Source organism: Arctopsyche grandis, chromosome 3, assembly GCF_051622035.1.
Source record: "Arctopsyche grandis isolate Sample6627 chromosome 3, ASM5162203v2, whole genome shotgun sequence".
Taxonomy (NCBI): domain Eukaryota; kingdom Metazoa; phylum Arthropoda; class Insecta; order Trichoptera; family Hydropsychidae; genus Arctopsyche; species Arctopsyche grandis.
In genome coordinates this window covers 521,361-544,124 of record NC_135357.1, presented here as the reverse complement: position 1 = coordinate 544,124, position 22,764 = coordinate 521,361, and the positions used below count along the sequence as shown (strand labels likewise).

Sequence of the window (22,764 nt, the reverse complement as noted above, 5' to 3'; positions counted from 1 at the left end):
TTTTCTTATAGATCTATGCCCAGTAAACACGAATCTGGTAATAAATAATGTTGATTGGCTCGAGATTCGGATATATGTATATGTGTTTTTTAAATCGCGCGATTTTTCTATATCTTGGTGTTGTTCGGTCGATGTCTCAAAATCTGTCAATTTCTATAGTCGGGTATTTTATCTTTCATTTGAAGAACTTTTCAACTTTCAAATCTCTCGTAAGTAGTCGTCCAGTTCAAATCAAAAGTCGAAAGTACGTATTTTCACTTGGGATTTTTTCCCACTGTTAATACTATTTTATATTGAAACATGTTTATTGGGATAGTGTTCTGGCCACACTATTTTTTGTTTTCGTTTAAAAGGGTTAATTGGAAGTGTGCTGAATTTTAACTCGGTAAAATTGCGAGCTAAAAGCCCGTACTCGTATTTATTCGTATTTACACGAATCTGAATTGAATTAATAGAGATAATACATTAAATTGTCTTTATATGAGAATTAAATATAATTCCACTTAAAAAAATCATATTTCGACTATTCTTGTGGATTAATAACAAAAATTCGTTTATTTTATCGAGGCAATCAATAGAATTTTCGTCATTTGTCGGATGCCAGATGTTCCGTGATCGAAATTTTAGTGACATGTGCGAGATCGCTTTGTGCGGAACAATCGCCGAACAGAACATAACATATTTATTTTTTACATATATACCAGGAAGGCCTTACAGGTAACCCCAATGCGCCTTCCTGGCCAATTATAAATAATGCAGCATTTTTATTATACAAGTCGCTGAATTATGAGACACTGAAAAACTCGCGAATTAACGAGACATCTATGAATTGTACATACATTTTATTGTAAATTAATCAATCTCAAATAGTAGTGACATAGTAGGTAGGAAGGATATGTTAGCCAATTTTACCGGGAACCGTTTCAACGATGAAATCAGAGAAAATTGGCAAACACTGATAGGGAACGATCGACTTGGGGTCACAAATATCCAGGTCTAACCAGCAGCACTACAGATATACTCAGAAAAATTCTTTTCAATCGAGGTCAGGTCATGGGATCGAACCCGGCGCCTCTCGACGCTAAGCAGAAGCTTAACGACCGAGCTATGCTGCTGCTGGCATATGATTGAGAATCAGTCAATGAGTCGAGTCCGATATATCGTAGGTTTTCTAAACCGACAGGTTTACAAGCAGAGTATGCTGAGTGCTGTATATTCCGTATGTGTGGCAACTACATATGTGTGCTGGCAACATTCGCACGTACATAAGTTGCGCCGCAGTCGAAATTTTATGCAAATTTTCTGTTTGTGTGTGCAGTGCAATTCAGCTAAATTGACTTTCCGATCTAGCAAAAGGGCTACATTTCAGTGAATAGATGAGTGTCGTCGAAATTATAACACACAATCGATATGTGCAATGGCGGGGACAAAAGGTTAAATGGCGGTGTTAAAGCGTGTGGAATGTGGCCGCCGGAGACAAAATGTTTTTGCGCCGCAGAGGCGGCGCGTGTTTACTTTAATTATTAATCTCAGTGGCGCACATAATGGGGCCCCGGCCAAAACGTTTGCACAGGGTCGCCAACTTCACTAAGCGCCAAAATAAATCAGACCCCAACGCTCCTCGGACTCTCATCCTCTGCGGGGGGGGGGGGGAGAGGGGACACTAATCGATATCATATTACATATATTCGAATGAAAATATTTTATAGAATGAAATATACATACATATGTATGTAGAAAGCAATTTTTCAAGATGCATTTTTCGTTACTAAAAAAAAGCGTTTGTTTAAATTCGCATCACAACAAATTACGCAATTGTCAAACTGTCATGTCCTCTCATATCAACGTGACAGCATTAAGTGAATTTTTATTGCAGTCCTTAAAGTGATATACACGCTAGGTAATTCGTGTATGTCAAACATGCGGATTGCAAGCCGCATGCGGTTCGCCAAGGACTTGGTTGCGGTCTGAAATCCTTAACGAGAGAAATATATAATAAATTAAACAAACGAAAATAGGCACCGGTTCCATGATAAAAAGGGACTTTTCCGGCTTAAAAAATATAAATTAAATTATTATTTTTTTTAAATAAGACCGTAGACGCTTTTTGAAAGTTTCGTGTTCGATTTTTCATTAACCAGTTTCATCCGATAACCATTGGAACCGTGTTGCATGTGTTATAGTAAAACGTGTAGTATGGAGATGTGTTATAGGACTGTTAACTGTTAATTAAAATACACCCCATATATGTATGTACCTTTGAAATAACAAAGGGATAATAATTTTAATAAATTACACAACAAATGTCAAATTAATATCTATAAAATGGTTCGGTAATTATTGGTCACAAAGCGCTCGCCCAAAAATCACTAAAATCTCGATTATAATGGAACATCTGGCAGCCGAAAAGTCCTTAACACTGTTACGTACGCCGCGGATTAAGCGAATAGAATCCCAGAGACTGTGACCGTTCAATGGTTATCTGTTAACGGATTAACTAAGTGCTTGCACTTACTTCCAGGATTATATCTGGACTCTAAGTGCATTTAGGCTAAACAATGACCGTTATTAGTCCTTTCTCAGAATCGGTACGGGGAGACCCAATGTCGTGGGAATACATATCCGAATACGTGACTATACAATAGGTAAACAGATTAGACGTCCTGAGTGATCTACCCTTTATAAGGCGGTACGTAGGCGATAGCACTGCCAGTGCGTGTATCTCCTTAATCTTTTTACTTGGATCCTCCACCCACCCGTACGCAACAATACTAACGATAACTATCATACTAACGAGAACTCGAGTGCCAAATGTTCTGTATTCGCGATTTTCATGGCAAAAATTGTCTTTTGGGCGATCGCAATGTGACTAATAATCCAATTACCCTCTAAAATAGCTCGCACCACAGAATCGGCGTTCGCCCGGCAAATCAAACGTCAAACGGGTTGCCAGTAACAAAAAATTAATTTGACGTTTCAGTAAAATCATAACCAGTTACATTTTCAATTGGTATAGTTCAGTGAAATCATATCCAAATATATTTTAACTGGCTCAGTGAAATTATAATTTTTGACAGTTGGATGATAGCGCGTCGCCCCGCTCCTGTCCATTTCCACTCTCCTCATGGTCCACACATCGTAATATCCATCCAAACACATCATAATATCTTAGCAGCCAACACTTATTTATTTAAGGGTTATATTAGGTGAGGTTATGTTAGGGTTGGCCCTATTCATTTAGGATTAGGTTGTAGGGTCGATATTTATTTTTGTTACTGGCAACCCATTTGACGTTTGATTTGCCAGGCGAACACCGAATCTGTCATGCGAGCTATTTTAGAGAGGGGCAAAATGTTTTAGAGATGGGCATTCGCATATAATGTCGTGATAAATAACTAATTTGCCTGGAAATAGGGCTATTTTGCCGGGCCGATAAATAATACGGCGTAGACGAGCAAAATAGTCAAAAATGCGTCACCCGTTCTTAATAAACGGCGCGTAATCATATGTATGTACATTCCCGACGGTATTGAGTTAATAATTTATTTAAATTTTCAATTACACTTATCCATTCTACTATACGATGCAACTACTTTGACCTCAACCAAAGCGGTTAAATTTATTTTTCAACGTTTAAGCTACATTATCGTGAAACTTTAATATGTTTACGTATCGGAAGAGGGAAAACAAAAAGAAAGACAAAAAAAAGAGCACATCGTCGTCGTCGGCGAAACCCTTTTTTAAATCAATTATCCAAGACGTGAATAAGTCAAGATACCAGCGCTTCTACATACTCGTATTATATTGTATAATATACCGTACAATAGATATAATGGTAGATGGATATTGAGTTAGAGCCGTCGTTTCCAACATTCGCGAGCTGTCACACGAGAGAGAGAGAGAGAGAAATGTGTGTGCGACGTGTTTAATTATCATCATAAGTTAACAAGTGTGTCCTGATTAATTATTTGCAGGAGACTTTGCGTTCGGAGAGACGCGATGAATTTTACATGTCCGAGAGACTCGGCGTTTCCCGGAACCCATTTGGAATTATCCGACGATTAAGTTTGCCTGCCAGAGACAAGACATTTCCGGTTTGCCGCGGTTTACTGCTTCCTGCCATCGACCGCAAACCCTTTCTACTTCAAACCATTCAAAAATTACAATTTTCGAACGCAAACTCAAATTTAAACGGCCACCATTTTTTAGTGTCAGAAAGCATAAGCAAATTCTATTCTTCAGTGTTAGAAAGCAAAACATATATACTAACTTGAAATAGCTGCATGCCATAAATAATATTCCGTGAGTTACAGACATTACTAACAAACTAACCAGTAGATTCTATGACAGAATCACTAATAACCATACTAACACACTTGTGAAGAGTCTCGGTGATTACAAAAAAATGTCAATACCCTTCAGGTATAAACACAGATTACCTAAACACAATCTGCTTTAGGTCATCGACTTTAGAATCTTCAATTAATATTATGTATTAGATGTATTATGAGCATTTATAAGAATTATAAATAGGTTTTTGAGCTCTTTTTCCTATTATGCTGTACATTAACATTGGAATAATATAATACTATGATTACTAACAAAATTAAATTCAAATTGTAAAATGGAAAATGATCAGTAGATCAGTAGCTATTAAAATAGATATAAGATGTATTAGGAACAGAATTTAGTAATAATAAAAAGTATTTAAAAATTAAAAATTAAAACGGCTACTAGCCGAATAAGCTAGTGTTGCTCAGGCGAGTGAAAATTGAAAAAAAATTGAACTTTTTCCATAGATTTCGTTTGACTTGAAGTCGGACCACTTCCAGAGAGCGTATATGACCTAAGTTGTCCTACAAAATTTGATGGTACTGTTGAAAACTTTTTTGTAGATATAATAGACAAGACTCCTTCCAAAACACTACTTATAAGTGGATAAATTGCTGAAGATTTGTTTGCCGATTTTTCTGTAGACAAATCTCCGTAGATGTGAATGGCTATTGTAACCCTTTACATTTCCTTACGCCATTCATCCATCATTCAACCATTCGCCATTCGTGGACTAGTGGTTAGCATATTGTGCTTTCGAGCAGAGGGTTCGAGTCCCAGTAAGGTCCGGTGCTGGCCAGACCTTAGTTTGTGACTCCAGGTCGATCGTTTCTTAACCAGCAGCGACTTATTAGAGTATTGAATTCTTTCGTGCTTGATGTCACGGGTTCGATTACCACTAGTAGTCTCGTTGTAAGCCAGACCTTGGTTTGTCGAGGTCGATCGTTTCTTATCAGAATTTTTCAATTTTTCTGATTTTCATCGAAACGGTTCCTGTAAAATTGCGCCCCCGGGGACTTCGAATACTTTGAATCGAAAAAAATCGAATCATTTGTTTGATGACGTGACGGATTTCCGAACCAACAATACATACACTCAGCGCAAAACGAAGCTTATCAGTCACAAATTTTACCGGAATGGCCCATTTTTCGCCATATTGGGTCTCATTTTCTGGCAATTTTGTTTTTATACTTTTACAGTTGTTTTCAGCATACCTCAACGTATTGTTGCCAAAAACTTTTAAAGTCAGTTTCCCCCAGACTTTTAAGTAGTGCGTGTCTTTTTTTAGTGTTGTGAGCGTTGAGCGTAAAATATGAATTTTTGTCGATCGCCGAGAAATCAAAAATTGTCACTTTCTGGGAGGAAAATTATTCTTTTGTGAAAATTTATCGACGAACGGGGACGTATTCTACCTACAATAACTATATATTTTTAAGAAGTATAAAAAAACAATGGACATAACACCTGTCGAAAGAGGAAAAATGGCAAAAAAACTGATTTCTCGAGACGAACGGATTTTAAAGAGAATTTCACTTCAAAATAGTTTCAAAACTGCGTCAAAAATTAGGTCTGAGTTCATTGAAGTTGGAAAAAACAGTAAGCCTTAGAACAGTTCAATATAAACGAAATGAACTTGGTCTATTTTAACGGGCCGTGCAAAAAAAAAAACCCTCCTCACGAAGAAAATGAAGGATACTCGTCTTTGGTGGGCCAAAGAGAAGAAAAATTGGACAGTTCAAGATTGGGAGACGATTACTTTTTCAGATGAATCCAAATTCAACCTGATTGGATCAGATGGGATGGCGCTAGTACGACGAAAATTAGGCGAACGCTATAAAGAATCGTGCTAAGCGCTGACTGTTTAACATTTGCCATGGTATGGTATTGGGGGCCATCACACGGTATAGTGTTCGCTCAATCATTAAACTAAATGGGATAGTCAACTCACAGGAGTATAAAAAAATCATCGACAAAAGCGTTATTCCTACATTAGAAGGCTTACCGGAAATGGTGGATCTTGTCTTTCACGATGATTCAGCACCGACGCATCGTTCAAAATTTTAGAGTATTCAAATTGTTTTCACAATTATTTTAATTATTTTTAATGCATTGGTATATCACCATTTAGTTTTTTTTTAAATATCCGTTTTTATCGATTTTTTGATTTATGAAATCTACTCCAGGTATAAAAAAATGATCATTTTTACTCCAAATTTACAATGATTCCCCTCATAATGTTATCTATTGACGAAATCGCTTTTTTTTTTTTTGCTGCATATTGATGAAGAGGAGTTGTAGAAAATAATACGAAAACTGTTATTTTAAATTCCTTTCCTAGTCTTTAAAAATATATCGTTATTTGCATGTGATGCAACTGATAAGCTTCGTTTTGCGCTGGGTGTAGATACAAAGTCTCTTTCGAAATTATATATTAGATAATATGTAATGACTAGACTGCGGATAGACACCATGCTTTTTCCAGGAATCGGGTCGGTTTAGCTCTATTTACAAAGCTAGAACGATTTTTTCAACTCTATTTACAAAGTCCAAAAAAAAAAAAACGTTCGGCGAACCTTTAACAATGCATTTACAACAATTGAACAATACGCGGCACCCTCTGGGTCCGGGCTTTAGTAATGACAACTCGTAGTTTAGGATCATTTGTCGCGTCGTGTCGCATCGGGTCGCGTCTTACAAATTTGTTCATCCATTTTATATCCACTATGATTTATTTATTTTTGAGTGCATCTTATTGAACCACTCGAACAAGACATCAGACTTAAGGATTAGATTCCATTCAAACCACCCACTATTTTCACCAGCGCCCTACTCTTTCGATCCCTTCTCGCTGTGTTTGTTTGTCTGCGTCGCGTAACCTTTTCGTATTCAATGTCAAAGGTGAATCCACAAAAAACGAACTGATCAAAAGCTTTCTTCTTCAAACATAACGGAATAATAAATTTGAATACTAAGTTCATTCTTCGACTTCTTTGCATTCGTAACTAACTAGAGTACACACAATTTTCAACTAGGAGCGTATTGCACTGAAAGATTTGCAGCATCATTAGGAGTAGCTGCAAGTTTGATGTTTCGACGGAATATGTATTTATAGATAAATTATTTCTAGGTTTAAAATTTAAAAAATGAAAACTCATCCCGAGTTGCGGAGATTTATCCTGATACTTTCTTGCGGAATGTATCAAAGGTTGAGAGGCCTATGTAAATTGTTCTCATGAATTTAAATGAAATATTCCCGTTCATATAATTCTCAAAGTATAAGTACATATACATATATACATAAATTTATATATCCGTCCATCATAAAGAACATAAGAATTCGTGTAAAAGTTTGTTTCTTCTCAAAAGGCCTCTTTAAGTCTACATATTGTGTGCGATGTTTCCCAAAATAACAAATTAAATACATAAAAATTGTGCAGTTCGAAGATTTTAAATATTATCCTTTAAATATATTTTTATACATTCAGCAGCATGCCGCGGTGGTTGCGTTGATACTAAGCACCGAGAGGCCACCGGGTTCAACCCCGTGAGCTGACCGCGATTGAAAAGAATTTATTTTGGGTATAATCTTTAATGCAACTGGTCAAACTTGGATATTTGTAACTCCAAGTCGATCATTTCTTATCAGAGTTTGCCAATTTATCTGATTTCATTGTTGAAGCGGTTCCTCCATCAAATTGGCAAAAACCATCCTACCTACAATATCACCACAATTGAATATGATTTCAAAAATGTATTATCTGTAACATAGATGTCTCGCTAATTTTCTTATATATATAGTATTTGTAGTGACGCATTAAAGTATTCTGTAATGTCAGTGGCTAATATGTAAATAAATAAACAAATAAATATTTATTTATTTATTTAATAGTTTTGGACCATTGTGGCATTACAGGAAGAACCTAATGCGCCACAATGGCCTACATTTGAAAAATATATAAAAACAAGATATAAAAACAAGTAAACTGTAAATAAAGGAAAAAAGCGAAAGCAGAAAACATGGTAAAATAAAAAAGTAACAAAAGGAAAATAATACATCATTCAGAGAGAAAAAAAAAATAACAAAAGTGTAAAAATCAAAAATAAAATCCATAAATCCCATTCTTTGTTTAAACTGAAAAAAATTATATAAATAGTATATAAAAAATATATTTAGTACTTGTGAAACCTAATATATATCATAGTTAAATACCTCATCGAATCAGTTCAAATTATGTATGTAGGTTCCAACTCGCTATGATCCGATTTGGATACACATAATTCTAGTATAATTTTGAGTAGAGGTGGTTAACCACCGCAACAAGAAGTTATATTTGATGTAAATGAATAGAATTACGCTTGAATTATGATAACGGTATTAAATTACTTTTATGCTGGGCATAAGGTAAGTTAAAAAAAATCGAATATTATTTTGACGTAGTACACCAGAATCACGAACAAAATATGACCAATTTGAAAATGCAACTATAAAAAATAATGATTCAATATACATAATGTAATATAATAGCGCGAGAGAAAAATAATAAGAGTGGGGGTGTGGGGGGGTATATTTTGAAATGCATATCGCGTGCTTTAATTTGTGCAGAGCGTGTAGGTCCCATGTGGCGCCGCGCGCGAAATATGTAAAATGATAAATAAAATAAATGCAGTGTTTAAGGAGAGACGCGTGTCCCTTCTCCCCCCCTCCCACCTCATTCCTTCGAAATCGAATTGGGAGGGGAAGGGGCGGAGTCCCCGAGGGACGGCCGGCGCTGCGCCCCCCTGCAATCGAGTTAGGGGCGAGACGTGCCGCGACGCGCAAACACACCGACGATAAATGTCGCCGATTGACTTGAGCGACCATGCCCGATATTGATTGGCGTGTTGGGGCCAACATCGATTCACGTCAGAAAAAAAAAATCACCCGCGGCGTATGAAACGTAATTCAAAAAATATACAAAAAACTGCTCGATAGATATGCATTTCAACCACACACATGATCGTTTAGAGATGATTTTGGTAGGTCGTAAGATGGCTTATTTCACTTTTACTTTATTTTATTTTTAAAAGATTTTTTTGCCAGTGTCTTTACAGTTGTCCAAAACAACACTTTGGCCAAACATTTATATAACAAAAAAAAAAAAATACACATTGCATAGAAAAGTTCCGACCTAGCACAGAAGCCTGTGGGACTCCACGTTTCTTCCAGAGATCGGTTTAGTTGCGCGAGTGTGAGTCATCGCAAAGGCCTGGAATGATTCTAATTTGGAATTAACGGTTTTGTTAAAAAAATATCTATAAAATATGGTAGAAAATTAGTTATACTTGCAATGTATGTATATGTACATAGCCGGTACTTACATATGTACATATATGGAGCATAACGAAAATCGATAGATTTTGTTCTCATTATATAGAGAAAGTTCAGAAAAAATCCAGCCCGCGTGGACAAAAATCTGGTGTGTATGAGTCTACGCATGATAGAAGTGAAACTAGCGACTTGTTTCTTGAAAGTGGGTTGGCGTATAGCATACACGGTAGCGGTGTGAGGCGTGCGTTGTATAGATTCCATTTCCTTGTCGTATCTGAGCTCAATCGTACCAATAGATGGATAAATTATAAATCGTGAGGGTTAAGATACTTTTTGAAGAATTACATCCGCATAAATAGTATATAATTTTAAATTATTGTGAGTACAATTGTTTTTATGGATGGTCAAAGTTGAATGTGCGCCGCAAAATTAGGCACTATAAACAATACACAGTTGGCAATTACAAAGTAAACAATAATTCATTGGGTAGCATTTAACAGGAAGCAGAAGCGACCCAAAGTTTAATTTATCTCCGGATTTTAATTGGTCTCGAATGATTTGTGTCTCGCACAGAGCAGGTGTGTATGATTCACATTATGTATAATGTAATATTATGCGTGTTCTCAAGATAAATTTATGGGAATAAGATCCCATGCCTAACTCACTATTGCATAGAAGGACATAAGCATGTGCATCTTCGCAGGACCAATTGAACGTGATATCTTTTAAGTGGTCGATGAATCACATAGCAAACATTTCATTGAAACCAATCGCCAGGATGATTACGAGTAATTGTGTAATAAACGGTCACTGTGTACGCAAGGACATCTGTCATCGAAACACACTTGGAATACACCAGGCTGTGCGGAGTGTTTAGATTGAATCGTATGCATTAGCTTGGGGATTGTTAGTGTCATCGACAGATGAAAGTTGACCTCTTTGCTAAGTCATCTTATTACACTTGACTTGTCTTGACATTTTATTGGAGTTTTTGTGTTACAACGCCGTTTTTGGGATATAAGCCTCTTCTTGTTAACTCTAGACATACAAATGAGTCAACAAAAATATCGTAAAGAATTTTCTCAGACATGACCAAGTGGTAGGGTGAAAGATTATGTGCAAGCTCACTGAGCTACCAAACAATAGATCAAATATGCCTTAAGCGTTTTTTTTATTTTATTGAAATCATCATTATTTTTTTATGTATCTGTTACAGTCGAAGCGCATTTTTAGTTGTAATATAGTCATTCATATTCGAATACAACTCAAATAGTAAATTATAAGATCCCATGAGCTGACCTCGATGAAAAGAATTTTTCTGAGTACATCTGTAGTGCTGTTGGTCAGACCTGGATATTTGTGACTCCAGGTCGATCGTTTCCTATTAGAGTTTGTCCAATTTTCTGATTTTATCGTTGAAACGGTTCCCGATTAAAAATTGACTAAAAACCTTCCTACCTACCATGTCACTACTATTCGAGTATAATTAATATACAGTAAAATTTATGTACAATTCATAGATGTCTCGTTAATTTGCGAGTATTTCAGTGTCTCGTATGTAATTCAGCGACTTGTATAATAAAATTGCTGTATTGTTTGTAATTGCCCAGCAAGGCGCATTGGGGTTACCTGTAAGGCCTTCCTGGTATACAATGTAATAAAATAAAAAATAAATAAAATATCTCTATAAGCGCAAATACACTTTCAACAATGTGCGCCAGTTGTAATATAACAGCTATGTTTTGACAGCTCTGATGTTTTTACGAATGCTATAGAATTCAATAATGCGTTAATATAGGTATTACGAATGAAGGTAATGAGTAAAGGGCGGATAACCAAGTTTCCGTTTATTGTTCAAATGTTGTAAATGCATTTACAAAGCATTTACAACAATGGAACAATGAGCGGCATCTTGGCTATCCGTACTCTAGTAATGAGTACTCTAAGAATGTGTTCAAAACAAAAAAAAAAGTGACTTTCCAATTCAATTTACTAGTCGAGTGACGTTTTCAAGAAAACTTAGCCTCTCCAACTAACCTGGTACTAACTTATAGTTGAACTGTATTTTCAGTTGTAGTATATTTTGACCAGTTGGAATGTAATTAGCCATATGAATCAACTTACTTGGGTTAGACGGAATTTATTTCAACTAGTCAAAATATATTACAACTAATCGATTAATTTAAATATATATTTTTTAATATCTGAAAAATATCGCTTATAGCAATTAAGTTTATTTTTTGTTAATTCAAGCACTTTAATCGTTTATCTGCTATTGTCTTGACCCATTCGGACAGGTTTCAACACGTCCAGACCTGTCCAGACGTTACAATATATTTTGGGAATAATATTACTTGATTGATTGTACTAGGTAATAAGAACAAAACTGCATTGGCCGAAAGCTACATTTGATAACTTAAAATTAAGTCACGACACTCCAAAGTTATAGGGGTTGGAAGCAATATTTTCATTCACCACTACAAGTGGTGGTCTACTAGTCCTACTTTAAATCTTGTTACAATCGCGACATTAGCGAATGTCTTCAAAATCTAAAGACCGCTTTTTACGATATTGTTATCATATCTATTACTCAGGTCGAGACATTCCGTGACATCGATTGTGAATAGCACCACAATGGCCCCCATACGCGCCTCGTCGAAAACCTGTTGACCCCCGACGCCATAATCAAATAATTTATGAAATGCGTGCGGTTCAATAATAAATGTCGTTTGTAAATGTATAGCGTATCGACCCCCTACCCGCCCCCCTCTACACCCGTTTACAACCCCCTCGAATGGGGTGCTTAGAATTTTATGGGTGTCCAATTTCTACGTGTTGCCACATAAAATATCTTCTTCCGTATTGAACTCGAATATTCGAAAGTAGTTTGTCGCGAAATGCGCCAAGTGCTCCCACGCTGAAATATTACCTCGACAAACACCTACAGGTGTATCGAACTGATGTATCGTCAGGGAAAGATACTCTGTGCATATCTTTCCTATATAAAGTAAGCAAGCAGATTCAATTTTATTTTGAGACGTCGTTCATTGGATAGATACGAGTTAATACATACTTGTAGTAGATAGTCAAGATGGTGCTACTTAAGTATGCGGTCTACTTTAGCGTGCGATCTACTTTTGAATCGACCTGTTTATTATAACTTTTGTCTTTTCCTGCAGCCCATAATGATTTCGAAGCATTTCTATCAAAATATCGTCAGCAGCGAAGAAAATACCAACCCTAACAGCCTAATCTTAAATGAATAAAACCAACCCTAACTTAACCTAACCTAACTTGACCCTTAAATAAATAGATGTTGGCTGCTAAAATATGCTTTTTTAAAGATTTATTTCATCAACATTGTCACAAAAAAAAAAAAAAAAAAAATTTTAGCAGCCAACACGAATTTATTTAAGGGTCAGGTTAGGTTAGGTTAAGTTAGGGTTGACCCCATCCATTTAACATTAGGTTGTTAAGATCGGTATTATTCAGTCTCATTGTCACACGTGAGAACTGAGACAGTGAGACCGCATATTAAAGTAAAAATTTGAAGGTAGATCGCATACTAAAGTAGATATGTGAAGGTAGACCGCATACTACATAAAGTGGCACCGTCAAGATGGCATCGTCAGATCAAAGACTTTATAATTTTAGTGGAAGTGTTGACAACATTCTTAATTTACAATTGTTTCAAAAATCCCGATCCTCGTGTGAGTATGCAGTATACACAAGTAGACAAGAAAAGTACGTACAATAGATGGCAGTCCTAACGAAACAAAGGAGTCGAGTAACCGCGACGGGAGCGTAAATTTGATACTGTACCAACAGTAGCAAAACAAAACAAACAAAAAACAAGCAGGACTGCAGGATTTTCAGGATAATGCAAGGAAATAGAAGAGAGAGAGAGATAGAGAAAGAGGGAGAGCCGGCACCTGCAGCTATTACATACAGCATCCAAAGCAAACAATCGTCTCGATCACGCCATGGAAAAACAAGTAGAGATCTTGCGAAACGACACCTGGGACTAATTAAATTTGAACTGTTATTATGATACGTCAATATATACACAAGTACATAAATACGTACGTATATGATAATATGTAGTATCGGTAATGCGGGCTTCCGACTTTGGCCCTTCAAACCTATAGGAATCACTGATTCAATAAGCCGCCTGCCGTGATTTGATTAGGTCAATCTACTCGAATTGCCTAAATGATGACTTATGATGAGTCTCGTTCCGTTGACACGAGCGATGCACTACCGTCTGATACCTCAGAACAAAATATTGCCATTTCGAATAGAAAACAGTGCATTTTAAGTACACAAGAGCTAAGTCACAGAAGAAAATTCTTGGGTCTGTTCATGAACGGTAGTCGTGACACAAAAAAATAAACTCTATCTTAAGTTAGATCGTTTTTATTTATGCCATAGTAGAATTCGTGAATCGACACTATCTATGGCTATCTGTTTACTTAAATATCCCGAATCACATTATTTCAATATAGGTTTACAAACACATATGCATAGTAAACCACAAGCGGTGACCGGAAAAATGCACTTTCGAGACATCCAAACTTTCAAAGATGCTCAAGGTGAACTAACGCAATAGAATTCCACAAAAAAGCGTCAAGGGGTAGTTGTATGTTATGTGAGGTTGCTAACCTTTTTTTGTGAAATTCTATTGCGTAAGTTATTTTTGAGCGCTTTTGAAAATTAAGACTTCTCGAAACTGCGCTACTATTCAGTGTAATTTAGTGCATCTTTCCGGGAACCACCACATAATGCTTGCAAAAATCGGTACATTCAGGGTTGCTGGATATGCGATAGCGGAAGGGGATGCTGATTTATAGGAACTGTTCATTTATGTATAACCAGAAGCATGGACTAGTGGTTAGCATACATTGCAATGGCCAGTGTGGTTGCGAGTTCGAGTCACTCTGGTTTCTGCTGGCCAGACCTTGGTTTGTGACCAGGTCGGTCGTGTCCTATCTGAGTTTGCCAATTTTTTTGATTTTCATTGAAACGATTCCTACAAAATTGGTTTTCCCTCTCCATGTCTCTCGGAAAATCTTGAGTTATAATGTTATATCTCAAGTTTCGCCGGATTTCACTCCATAGATGTCTCTGTGGATGATCATTGTATAGAAATTCGTATTGTTGTCTAAATATTTGTTGATCGTATTGTATACGATGTTTGAAATGCACTTTGCTATGTTTAACCATAAATGTCATGTATAATTTCGAATTATGTATTAATAGTACACTGTGTGTCGCATCTGGAGCGATCTGTAATGAAAAGTGTAATGAAGATTGATTGAATAAAAATAAAAATAAAATAAAATAAGTTAGATAAATTTGCAAAATCTAAAAGAAGACGGCCGATTTGAATTCAATAACCATCTAGATTTTGCTAGCAACAGCTTTTTGACGAAGAACTACGTCTATAATATTGGGTGAAAGTTATTCTGATAATATGTATATTAAGTCCTGTAAATAAACATAACTTGTATTTTGTGTTTCGAAAAACGACCTACTATATGTATATGTATATGCAGTGGCGGCTCGTCCATACGCACTGCGGTACTGCAGCACCCCCAAGGAAATTGAGAAAAATTTAATATTATTATATACACAAATGTATGTATATTATATGAAAATATCAATATTATTTAAGCGTGTACTAATATCAGAAAGTGAAGCATCGTTTATGATTTCGTGCAGTACGGTTTTCGATGGAATATACCGATTGGGCGAAGGAGGGGCGCGGGGGCAGCATTTACACATTTCTTGTTGCGCTCGACACGCTCCTCACTTTTCCTCATTTCTTCTGCATCTTTTGTCTTTCCTTCTACACCTCTTACACTTTCTACCTTTCTACACGTCACTTTAAGTATTTAAGATGGTATCAAAATCAAGAGAAGCTGAGCCAATGTTTTCAAGAACTTAAATATTCTTCCGAAAATACTGATAAAACAATAACAGATTCTACCAATTTACTGAATACAATTTATTTATTTTAGTCAGAACTTTTTCACAAGTTAATGCCGCATCTAGAAATTATTTATAACCAAATGCAATCTAGTAATATTGATGCATTTTCAATTAAAGAAAACTTAAAAAGTTTTACTAATGTCATTATACAAATATGAGATTCTTAAAGCGAATAGAAGCCAAAAATATGTGATATCGCACATATTATAGGAGCCAAAAATATGTGCGATGTTATTATTAAGGATATAAAAGGAAGATATACTTTTGTTAGTATATTATGTTAATAGTTATATAATGTTAATAGTAAAATATAATCCAAATAAACATTTTTTTTTATTTTTAATCAACCGCAGCACCCCCAGATATCTTATCCACGAGCCGCCACTGTGTATATGTACATATAATATAATGTACGTATGTAGTTCTACATTTAATTAACTTTTGAAATTGCATAAATAAGTAGCAAATCTCATGATTGCGATGTAAAGCATCAAAACGATTATATTCAACCAGTTGAATGTAAAATTTGCGGACTCATATGAAGTCATTGATTGCACAATTTTTATTTAATACAGATACGCGTATTGAAGGTCGATTTTTTCCACGGAAATATTATTTATTACACCAGTAGTTGGAGTACTGAAGTATCCGATTGTCTGAGGAATGTAAAGTTTTATTTATTGAATCCCGCTTGAGCCAATTTCGATCCCAATATAAGTAAATAATGACACTTCAAGTCGGGGCGATGCATCAGTATCGGAAAGTGCAGTTGCATTCGAAATATGTACTACGTTTCGGAATTCTGCACACTTCGATTGGGTAACTTTTCATAAGAATGAAAAGTTTCGTTGCGCTGTTTTTAGCATAAACATCGACTTGAAATATTATATAAACTGCCTATGAATTATTCAGTCTGAGATATATTATACATTTTTATTAAAAGTTTGGAGTGGTTGATATCCATCCATTATCCGAAGTTCAAAAGTTGATACCAAATCCAACTTTTTCGGATATTAATGTCGTAAAGGGATTCTTCACATTTAAACCCAGTTTAAATGGGGCATTTTAAAAGGCAAATTTTAACCATGGTTGTTGTGAAAGACTTTTAATGCAAATACAAATTCATTACATATGTAGGAAATTACTTGTTAAAAAATAAACTCAAAAAGGGAATTCCATACTATTAAATGAGTTACTTTCATGTGTTCATAAAAAAATAAAATCGTTTTTTTTTTTTATGTGTTTAGTGCCAACCCTTGATACCACCTCTTGAATATATCACAAACTAACGAACAATATTGACTTTTTTCAATTTCATTAGTATCACAGGATATTTTTAGATGTCACTGTGAAGAAACCAAAATTAATTTCGAGTCATAGCCTTAAAAATGAAGGAGCGCGCACCGGTGCGCTTATGGCGATTTTTATATATATATAATATATTTGATTTCATAACTTATTTAGGGCGTTACACTACCAGATTCAACAAATCGGCCATTTAAACATAAAAAGAGGTCAAAAATTTTGATTAAATTAGGTGAAATGGCCATTTTCGGACCCAAAAAAGCGATGTTAATAGGACTTGACTTTCAAGTATAAATAAATAAATACATTTACATACGTGCGTATATATGTAGTATGTATATACAATACCTTAGATTGGTTTAGTAAAAAATGCAAAAAATATTATTTAATTTTTTTACCTTTTATCTACCGTGTTGTAGAGGGGTCAACTTCTATACATATATTTACATATTTATACATATGTTATCACATACAAAATTAAGGGTTTAAAATGAATGACTTAAATACATTAAAACAACTCGGACAAAAAAGTGATTTACAAAGCAGCAATACGTGTAAATTTAAATTTAATAAAGCCTGTATCTATCTGACCTGTCATCACTGTCAACGCAGACAACTCTATCAAGGTCGAAAGTAAATAAATTATGTAATATAGATTTGAAAAAAAATTGAATTGTTATAAAATCCACTCTATCGAGCGGCATTTCAAGTAGTAGTATTAAAATTAGAACAAATTCAAGAATGAAAGGCACTTGACAAGCCCTGACGTGTGAAATAATACGACACATATGTACATACATACATGTAATATATTCGGTCGCAATTTGACATGTTGGATATACACGACAGTGGGTAGGTACGTGTTTATAATGCCATCAGAAAGCGATTTGAGCGGGTGACACGCGAGCCCCAGTTTGGGGGCGGCTGGCCGGTTAATCGGGTCGATCTGTCTGCGATAGGTCCGGTTATCCGACGACATTACAATAAATAAGTAATAGACCCCGTCCCGTGCAATTATGCCGTTCATGAAAGCCCACTGATTTCACCTCGTCAATCAGGAATATTCCATCAGCCATCACACGACCTCGGTCTACTTCTGCAAAAAGGATCCAATCCGTATTACTTTTGGGGTACCATTTATCGGCCCGGCAAAATAGCCCTATTTCCAAACAAATCAGGTATAAAATATATTAACCAGCAGCGTGGGCTATTGGTGAGTATTGAATTCTTTCGTGCTTGATGTCACGGGTTCGATTCCCACTAAGAGTCTCGTTGTTGGCCAGAATTTGCCAATTTTTATGATTTTCATTGAAACGGTTCCTGTAAAATTGGCTTTTCCTTCCTACCTACCATGTCACCACTATTTGAGATTGATTAATGTACATTTCATAGATGTCTCATTAATTTGCGAGTATTTCAGTGACTTGCATAATAAAAAAATGCTGCAATGTTTGTAATTGGCCAGGAAGGCGCATTGGGGTTACCCGTAAGGCCTTCCAGGTATATATTGTTACGTAGGGGTGGGTGGAGGATCCAAGTAAAAGGCCAACAGTCGTATCACATCATTTATTGATGATTCAGGAGATATACGTACTGACGGTGCTCAGTCCAGAATGACCTGATATCGCCTACGTACCGCCTTATAAAGGGTAGATCTCTCAGGACGCCTAATCTGTTTACCTGTTGTATAGTCACGTATTCGGATATGTATTTCCACGACATTGGGTCTCCCCGTACCGATTCTGAGAAATAACTAATAACGGTCATTGTTTAGCCTAAATGCACTTAGAGTCCAGATATAATCCTTGGGAGTAAGTGCATGCACTTAGTTAACCGATAACAGATATCCGTTGGTCTAAGTGCAATTCGCTCAATCCGCGGCGTACGTAACAATATTTAAAAAAAAATACAAACACAGTAAAATAGAAAATATGACGATCAGATGATAAAACCGTTTCCATGTGATTAAATACGTTAGTTTTATATTTCTGACTGGTTTTATCATTTACTGGTTTTGTGCCCGTTGATTTCAACGGGTGGTTTCGGAAAGGAGTTGATACACAAATTAAAATAAAGTTATATATTATATATAAATATAGTGTAAGGTAATTTGTAGGCGCGCGCGCACGTATTATAAATCGTAAAAAGTTGAGTGCGCGCATTACACGCTCACCGATCCAACCCGTTCGAAATGATGAATGAATGTGTGTGTCTTCGTGGATCGCATATGCCTATCGTCGCTCGGCCTGACGTCATATGACAATACACACGCCCCCACTCCCCACGTCTCCCCGACCACTCGACTCTGATTGGATGTCTCCACGGTCCGGCACATACCAAACATACCCACATCGCATCCATTTTTATACATACTATATTATACATAAATATATATAGGACCGCGGTCGCCAAATTCAATACATCCGCGCTCGCATCGGCGTCCTTGTGAAAATCACCAACATTAAATGCGCACATACATACACAGATGGGTAAAATAGATAATTCGACCAAAGTCAGACATTTGACCTTTTAATGCCGAGAATACGAGCAGACGGTAAAATGTGCGACGACATTGACGTTTTCGAAAAATATTAAATTAAATATAAAGGCAAGTTTACTCTTATGTATGTATGTATGTACATACATACGAACGTGGAGTTTTTTTCTTTTGAGGATTCAATTTAAATCGACCAACTTTACTAATCAATCGCTTAATGTTTGTTTGGCGTGTCTGTCTAACAAAGCTACACATACATACATAGTATATGTATGTATATGCATGTATGTATTTTCCAATAAGACCGCTCATACATACATATGTTGTACCTATTCGGACAAGACTTACTCGAAACATACAAATTATTATTATTCAGGACATTTCATCGATGTATCAGTTCAGGTTATTATGTTTAATGATAGATACATAGTACAATAAAACAGGAAAATAGATAATGTACTATCTATTAGATAAATCGGATAGATAAATATGTACATATTCTATATCGTATAGCATTTGATCGATCGCTCCGACTACAAACGAAACGTTTAATAAAAGTATGCTAAGTGACTCTTCTAGGACAAAAAATTCACAAAAGTGTGCATTTTAAATCAGTGGCGGCTCGTCAGATGTTGTATCTCTATTGTTAAGTCCATGTTTGCGGAGAAGGGTTTCGTAAGAGTGCCAGTGTTCCTCGGAAACGCTGCTCACACACATGCAACTATGAACTGTGCGATAGGGATACAGCATCCAACCAGCCACCAATGATCCTAAATGTCTTAACTAAAGCCCGGACCCAGAGGGCGCCGCGTATTGTTCAATTGTTGTAAATGCATTGTTAAAGGTTCACCAAACGTTTTTTTTTTTGACTCTAGCTTTGTAAATAGAGCTAAACCGCCCCGATTCCTGAAAAAAGCACGGTGTCTATCCGCAGTCTAGTCTTAAAAATCTTGAGCTAGTAAGACATTGTAAGAAACAGTAACGATATTTAAGGACGAAAACACACTGAGTGGTACAGAACGTCATTTCCTTGGCTTCCCGCTGCGACAGTAGGTGTTCCACAAACCGAATTCGGGTTTAGCTACACGTGCAGAGTGCATATGTTTCTCCTGCATTTATTTAAACATGGGATTCACCATCAAGCAAGGATAAATCCAAGGATAAACTTATACTGAAAACACTTCAGGAGGTGATTTTTGGGACTGTGTACCATGTACATATATGGGTTAGGGGTGTTTTTTTAGCATGTTTAAAAATATCTAAAAAAAAAAACACGTACCACTCAGTGTGTTTTCACCCTAATACTGTTCAAGGTACGCGCAAGAAAGTTCTAGTTTTTTTATCGTACCTTAGCAATGTGAAAAAACCAGGGCTTCGAACCGTTATTTTTTTCCGTTTCGGTTTTGGTCCGGTTCAAGTCAAAAAATATATATCGTCTCGGTTCCGGTTTTCTTTCCAGAAAAATAATGATATTTTCGGTTCAGCTCCGTGTGATTAATTTTTAAATGTTTTTATTTGTACTAAAAATTTATTTTCTACCATAATTTGGAACGTTTTGTGGTACTTGTATGATAGCCTGGTGCCACGCTCCGAAGCTAATGGTTATGCTGCACCGCATGGCATAGCCGAAAATTTATAAAATTATATATTTAACTTAATTTATAAAATTATATTTATTTATTTAACATAGTAGCCATTACAAAGTACTCTGACGCGTCACTGTGTCATATAAGACATATAAGCGGTTTTTCCGGTTTTAGGTTCAGTTCCGGTTCGAAGCCCTGGGAAAAACATTCTATATAAAGTTTTTTTTAAAGTAAAAATTATTCTAATTATTATATGAGGTGAATTGAAAAAAATAAAACGATAAATACTAAAACCGAGCTTAATTAAAAAAAACTTTGGAAAATCGGTGAAATTTACAATTTTCACAAACTTGAATGGGCAGTACAAATATATGTATATATTTTTTAGACTTTTTATATTATTTTTTACTGATTCTCCATAATATAGAAAATCTTTTCCAAGTAGATATTTCCAAATTTTAAAATTGTTGTTTTCGATGTACCCTAATACGCCATAATGCTGAATGGTCAATCTAAAATTTAGATTTATATTCTAAATCAACACTATGGTTAAGAGTGTGTATATGTACAGACATACATATTTACATGTGTGTACGGATATTAATTAAAAACCGCAAGCATATGTATGCTTGCAACAATCAACAACTAATACGGGTCTGTATCGTCAATGACTTATTAGGTCAAAGCAGTCACATACAAAAAAGTAATGATTACAATCGGCATAAACCCGGTCACAACACAACACAACACCGGTTACTTGTAAATAGGCGATATTTTTTTTTTTTTGGAAAAATGGCATTAAAAATAGATTTCGGCGTTGACATGTGTTTGACCTGTCGGGGGTAGGGGGGGGGGGGGGTCGTGCGACCGCGAATATTATTTAGAGCGCGTAAAATAGATTTCCGCTGGCGGGCAAAGGGTTTTTTCGGCGCAGGTCGTGACATATAATAATTCGCGGTGGAGCCCATGTCGAGTATTCGCCCAGGGCCATATACATATGCATACATACATACGTATACACCATCGCATCGCAATGCCTGTTTACATGTTTGCACAGTTACTTCCATAATTACGGCCCGCGAGCAAATTATGGTGATGAGACCCCTTCCCACCCTCACCCCACCCACCCTTCCTCGGATGCTGCCGTCACACACTTCAACAGGCCTGCCATTATATGTAAGTATGTATTTTTCCAACGTTATCGGTCACATTCTAATTTTCGTCGGTAGTCAATAGTACGGCATGCACATGCTCGTGGTTTACAGCTGGGAAAGGCGTTTCTTCAGGTCATAGTCAATGCGTACGATCTTATTAATTCGATAAGTTTCTCCTACATTTCTTCAAATATAGGAATCATCGTTATCGGTCACTGACAAACTATATATCTACTATATAAAACACTTAAGTTTGTATGTATGTATGTACGTATTTTTAGTCAATTTAATTAACAGTCGACAGTCTATTGTTCTGACGTCATCGAACAAATAATTCGCTTTTGTCCGATTTCGAAGGATTCGAAGTTCCCGGGAGCGTAGGCGCAGAGGGTGAAGCCCTAGGGGGCGCAGACCCCGGGGGTGTATATATATTTTTTATAAGAGACTTACTATATGTGCTTGTTTGTTCGTGACAGACAATTAAATAAAAAAAACAAACGAGTATTCAAATAAATTTAAATAGAATAAAACTATTCAAATAAATTTAATATAATGTTTACTATTAGATTAGTCATGTTTAAACGGTTTATA

At 36.0% G+C, this 22,764-nt stretch overlaps 2 protein-coding genes across 2 annotated transcripts in view; both read right to left on the bottom strand.

The window, feature by feature from the left end:
- The window catches only part of LOC143909988 (uncharacterized), a 171,639-nt gene that overhangs the window by 16,256 nt on the left and 132,619 nt on the right, over positions 1-22,764 (bottom strand). The window lies entirely within an intron of this gene.
- Positions 1-22,764, bottom strand: part of LOC143909990 (uncharacterized) — a 152,036-nt gene that overhangs the window by 22,807 nt on the left and 106,465 nt on the right. The gene's annotated exons all lie outside the window — the stretch shown is intronic.